A 6,387-nucleotide genomic window follows, 5' to 3' on the forward strand; every position below is an offset into this window, starting at 1 on the left:
TCAAATCGTGGGCAAGAGGCCCATTTTGCCTAATTAATAGATATTCGGCAGAAGTCAGCTCAGCTTAGTTTTCATGAGTCAAAATGAGAAGTTTCCCAGTTTTTCCTTAGAAGGAAAGTTGATTATAATCCTTCATTCCTAATCGATTCCTGTTTCCCTTCCCTGGGTTTAGAGACGACTGCTGGCTTCCTGCTTGAGTTTTACAAGCCCAGTTACTTATGCCCCACTGGGCTCGTCAGTGACCTCTAAAAGAATTCGTGGGCGGAGCCTGCTGAACCCACACCTTTATCATAACACGCCCCCCCTTACTTCCCCACGCCCGACCCTGTTTGGTTTTGTTTTTTTCTATTTCTTTTTAAAAGGAACTGAAAGGACATGCATGGCCGGCCACAGTCAGCAAGAATTCTCCCTTTTACATTCTGGGCAGAGGCTCTCAGTGTTCCTAACTCAACAACAGGATTATTTTTGTAAACCGGAAATAAAGTTGTAAGGTCCTCCAAGCATTTGAATGGACTTTCTCCTCGGCCAGGGGGTTCTTAAGATGTAACCTGAGAGACTGGTTCAGGCCATGATGGGAAGTGGGGGTCAGACGCCAACTTATACTTTTCCGGCATTCACATCAACACAGACCTTAAGTACATTTACAATCTATTCTCTCTGAAGCTTGCTACTTGGAGGCTTCATCTGCACCATGAAACTTCTGTCTCCACAACTCTTACTGCAACCCAGATATCTCCTTTCTGTCGATCCTAGGTCTTTAGATGAACTCAACCAATTGTCAATCAGAAAATTTTAAAACCTACCTGTAATGTGGAAGCTCCCCACCTCGCCTTGAGTGGTCCTGCCTTTCTGGACGGAACCAATGTATTTCTTAAATGTATTCGATTGAAGTCTCATGTGTCCCTAAGATGTATAAAACGAAGCTGCATCCTGATCAGCTTGGGCACATGTTCTCAGGATTTCCTGAGGGCTGTGTCATAGGACATGGTCATATTTGGCTCAGAATAAATCTCTTTAAATATTTTACAGAGTTTGACTTTTTTTGTGTGTCAATATTTTAAAATCACTGTCTTGGGCTGTACTCCCCCTTTTTGAAAAATTTTTGGCTCAAGGAAGTCAGTTCATGGGCTGCCCTTCTTTTAAAGGACAAGCTTCAGTCTTCAAACTGTGCCTACCTACTCGATTACTCAGATAATTTAGATAAAGATATTCCCCAGAAGATTCATATTTGGGAGCCAAAGGGATTCAGAAAATAGTTTCAAGCATCCTTCTGCTTTTAAAAAGATAGGCTGAATCTAAGCATAGTGGCGGATGCCGGTGGTCTCAGCTACTGAGGAGCTAATGCAGAAGCATAACTTCAGCCCAGGAATTCAAATCCTGCCTGGGCAACATAGTGGGAACTCTCTTTAAAAACAAAAAACAAAACTACAAAGAAGAAGAAAGCCTGAGCTCTTAGGTGGTTAGGAAAAACAGAAAAAAAATTTTTTAAGAGTAACATTTACTTTTAAAAACTGAGTGATAGATACAGGGAGTGTTCTGTTGTTTTACGATTTGTTGTACCCTGCATTTATAAATATTATATCTATTCCACTTTTAACAGCTTTCTTGAGGTGGAATTGATATATAATAAAATTTACATAGCTGATGTGTACAGTTTGATAAGGTTTGACATATCTCTATACCTGTGAACCCATCACTTCAGCCAAGATCGATGAACAGCCATCACCCCTAAAAGCTTCCTCTTGCTCCATTATGATCCTCCCTTCTCCACTCCTAATCCCAAGGCAGTCAGTAGCTTGTTTTCTGTCTGTTTTTGAAATAGGACCCAGGGACCAGGGAAGAAACTGAGCAACTCCACAGGACTGGAGATTCTAAAGCCCTCAGCAAAGGAGAATGAAAGTAATTTTGTAGAGAATTTAATTCTTCTTTTTAAAAGGGCCTATGGCCACAAAGTTTGCTTGTAAGAGAAGCACCAGAGTAACCCTCAGACTATAACCATTAACAAAATTAAAATGCCTTTGGGAACCTACCTGGCTGGACGACTTTGCCACTTATCTCCAGCTATAGGTATTTCCTTTTGCAAATCGGATAACCTCATAATCCTTCTGGTGACACACTCTTTTCTTTTTTTCTTTTGCACTTATCTTTTGCTTTTGTTTTTGTTTAGGAAAACAGCCTGAATGTTGTTCCTGAAAGGGTTTTTCAGAATTGTGAAAACAAAACAGCATTCTGGAACTCTGAGCAAAAAACAATCCCTGGGTCACAAAGCCCAGTTGAGACAGATGAAATTGACTTTTCAGGCTAGGTGCCTTGACTCATACCTGTAATCCCAGCACTTTGGGAGGCCAAGGCTGGCAGATCACTTGAGGTCAGGAGTTTGAGGCCAACCCGGCTGAGGCATGAGAATTGTTTGAACCTGAGAGGTGGAGGTTTCAGTGAGCCAAGATTGTGCCAGTGTACTCCAGCCTGGGCAACAGAGTGAGACTGTCTCAAAAAAATAAAAATTAAACATAACAATATATTGAATGGTCAAATCAAAAAATAGAATATTTAATTTTCAAAAACCCCTACAAAACAAATGTACTGCTGATACATATAACAAAAAAATTACTCTTAGAGATTAAAGGGAAGAAAGTACATACTGTAGCATTTTATTTACATTAAGTTCAAAAACAAGTGAACTTGACTTATAATGTCATAGACATTTTTGGGGTTATTGACTTACAGGCCACAAAGGAGCCTTCTAGGGATATTGGAAATGTTCTGTATTTTTATTTTGTTGCAAGTGAAACATACACACACACACACACACACACACACGTAAAAATTATCAAGGGGTGCACTTAAAGTTTGTGTACTTTGTATGTAAATTTATCTCAATGAAAAAGTAATGACTGTTCAAGAAAAAAAGGACATAATAGGAATGTAAACGGGCATATGTTCATATACAATAGAAACATTTAAACTATGAGAATATTACGTAAACCTTTATGCTAATATGTTTGAAGACTTGGATGAATTGGATAATTTTCTGCAAAATTGAATAAAGAAGACATAGAATATGTGATTAGACTTCTAACCATTAAATAATCTAAACTGGTGGTAAAGATTTTCTCCTTCAAAACTACCAGGCCTGGCCTCATACACTGGTGAGCATCTGTAATCTCAGCTGCTTGACCCCAGGAGTTCAAGTCCAGCTTGGCTTCATCTCAAAAAAGTGTAATTTAAATACAGAAGCACCAAGCCTGTGTGGCTTTATGAAGAGGTTTTTACCAAACTTTCAGTCACTCTTATGATTGTTTGTTTGTTTTTGAGACAGAGTTTCACTCTTGTCGCCCAGGCCACAGTGCAATGACTGTAGCCTCTGCCTCCTGGGTTCAAACGATTCTCCTGTCTCAGCCTCCCAAGTAGCTGGAATTATAGGTATTTGCCACCCTGCCTGGCTAATTTTTGTGTTTTTAGTAGAGACAGGGTTTCACCATGTTGGCTTGGCTGGTCTTGAACTCCTGATCTCAGGTGATCTTCCTGCTTTGGCCTCCCAAAGTGCTGGGATTACAGGAAGGATCCACCATGCCCGGCCTCAATCACTCTTATGTAAACAGTTCTAGAAAATAGAAAATTAAGGAAATCAACACATTGTATAAAGCTAGTAAAACCTTAATAATATTAAGGTTAATATTGTGCAGACAAAAACAATACAAAAAAATTACGGCCTAAGCTCACTCATGAACGAAGATGAAAAAATCCTAAATAAAATGGCATCAAATAAAACTCAGAAGTATATTTAAATATATATATATATATATATATATAAATATAATTTATTTATTTTTTTGGTGACAGAGTCTCACTCCATCACCAGGCGCCAGGCTGGAGTGCAGTGGCGCCACCTCGGCTCACTCCAACCTCCGCCTCCCGGGTTCAAGCAATTTTTGTTGAAGACAATTTGATTATATATGTGTAGATTTATAGTAGGGCTCGGTATTCTGTTTCATTAACCATATGTCTTTGTCAGTTCCATACTGTTTGGATTACTATACCTTTGCTATATATATTGAAATCAGGACATGTGAAGCCTCCTGCTTTGTTCTTTCTCAAGATTGCTTTGGCTATTCATGATCTTTTGTAAATTTTAGAATGTTTTTCTATTTCTATGAATAATGCCATGGGGATTTTGATAAGGATTGCAATTGAATCTGTAGATCACTTTGAGCAGCACAAACTTATTTTTTCATGGTAGTGAGTGAATGTTTGCTCTCAAGAAACTGGATTAATTATCACAGGAATGGATTAATTCCCATGAAAGTAGATTTTTAAAAATATATATATATATATTTTTTATTGCACTTTAGGTTCTAGGGTACATGTGAAGAACATACAGGATTGTAGCATAGATACATACATGGCAATGTGATTTGCTGCCTCCATCCCCATCACCTATATCTGGCATTTCTCCCCATGTTATCCCTTCCCAACTCCCTATCCACCATTGTCCCTCCCTTAGTCCCCCGGCAACAGACCCCAGTGTGTGATGCTCCCCTCCCTGTGTCCATGTGTTCTCATTGTTCAACACCCACCTATGAGTGAGAACATTTGGTGTTTGATTTTCTGTTCTTGTGTCAGTTTGCTGAGAATGATGGTTTCTAGATTCATCCATGTCCCTACAAAGAACATGAACTCATCGTTATTTATGGCTGCATAATATTCCATGGTGTATATGTGCCACATTTTCCCTGTCTAGTCTATCATTGATGGGCATCTTGGGTTGGTTCCAGGTCTTTGCTATTATAAACAGTGCCGCAATGAACATACGTGTGCATGTGTCCTTATAATAGAACGATTTATAATCCTTTGGACATATACCAGTAATGGGATTGCTGGGTCAAATGGAATTTCTATTTCTAGGTCCTTGAGAAATCGCCACACTGTCTTCCACAATGGTTGAATTAATTTACACCCCCACCAATAGTGTAAAAGTGTTCCTATTTCTCAACATCATCTCCAGCATCTGTTGTCTCCAGATATTTTAATGATCGCCATTCTAACTGGTGTGAGATGGTATCTCAATGTAGTTTTGATTTACATTTCTCTAATGACCAGTGATGATGAGCATTTTTTCATGTTTGTTGGCCTCATAAATGTCTTCTTCTGAAAAGTGTCTTTTCATATCCTTTGCCCACTTTTGAATGGTTTTGTTTATTTTATTCTTGTACATCTGTTTTAGTTCTTTGTAGATATTGGATTTATAAGTCCTTTGTCAGATAGGTAGATTGCAAAATTTTTTTCTCATTCTGTTGGTTGCTGGTTCACTCTAGTGACTGTTTCTTTTGCTGTGCAGAAGCTCTGGAGTTTAATTAGAGCCCATTCATCTATTTTGGCTTTTGTTGCCAATGCTTTTGGTGTTTTAGTCATGAAGTCCTTGACTATGCCTATGTGCTGAATGTTTTGCCTAGGTTTTCTTCTAAGGTTTTTATGGTGTTAGGTCTTATGTTTAAGTCTTTAATCCATCTGGAGTTAATATTAGTGTAAGGTGTCAGGAAGGGGTCCAGTTTCTGCTTTCTGTACATGGTTAGCCAGTTTTCCCATCACCATTTATTAAACAGGGAATCCTTTCCCCATTGCTTGTTTTGTCAGATTCATCAAAGATGCTGTAGATGTGTGGCATTGCCTCCAAGGCCTCTGTTCTGTTCCACTGGTCTCTTTTTATACCAGTACCATGCCCTTTTGATTACTGTAGCCTTGTAGTGTAGTTTGAAGCCAGGTAGCATGATGCCTCCAGCTTTGTTCTTTTTGCTTAGAATTGACTTGGCTATGCGGGCTCTCTTTTGGTTCCGTATGAAGTTTAAGGTGTTTTTTTCCAGTTCTGTGAAGAGGGTCATAGGTAGTTTGATGGGGATAGCATTGAATCTGTAAATTACTTTGGGCAGTATGGCCATTTTCACAACATTGATTAGAGTGAGATTTTTAAGAAGAGGTTGTTAAATGTGAATTAGTTGGTAAGCCAGAAGTATATTGTTATTTTATGTTTATGTTATATTTGTAACCTGAATTTCACCTGGATGTTATTTTTACATGTTGATTCCTCTAGAGTGAATGATGTTGAGCATCTTTTTGTGTGCTTTTTGGCCAGTTGTATATCTTTCTTTGTGTGTGCAGTATGAGTTAAATGTGAATTAGGTTAAGGTAGTTGATAGTGTCATTCAGATCTTCTGTATCTCTATTATTTATCAGTTATTGAGAGAGGTAATACATCTATAATTATTTATAGGATACAAATTTGTTTCTCCTTGTTTCCATTTTTGCTTCACGTATTTTGAGGCTGTTAGTAGGCATGAGTGTATTTATATGGTCATAGCTGCCTGATATATTCATCTTCTTATTATGAAG

Source organism: Callithrix jacchus, chromosome 9, assembly GCF_049354715.1.
Source record: "Callithrix jacchus isolate 240 chromosome 9, calJac240_pri, whole genome shotgun sequence".
Classification (NCBI taxonomy): Eukaryota; Metazoa; Chordata; class Mammalia; order Primates; family Cebidae; genus Callithrix; species Callithrix jacchus.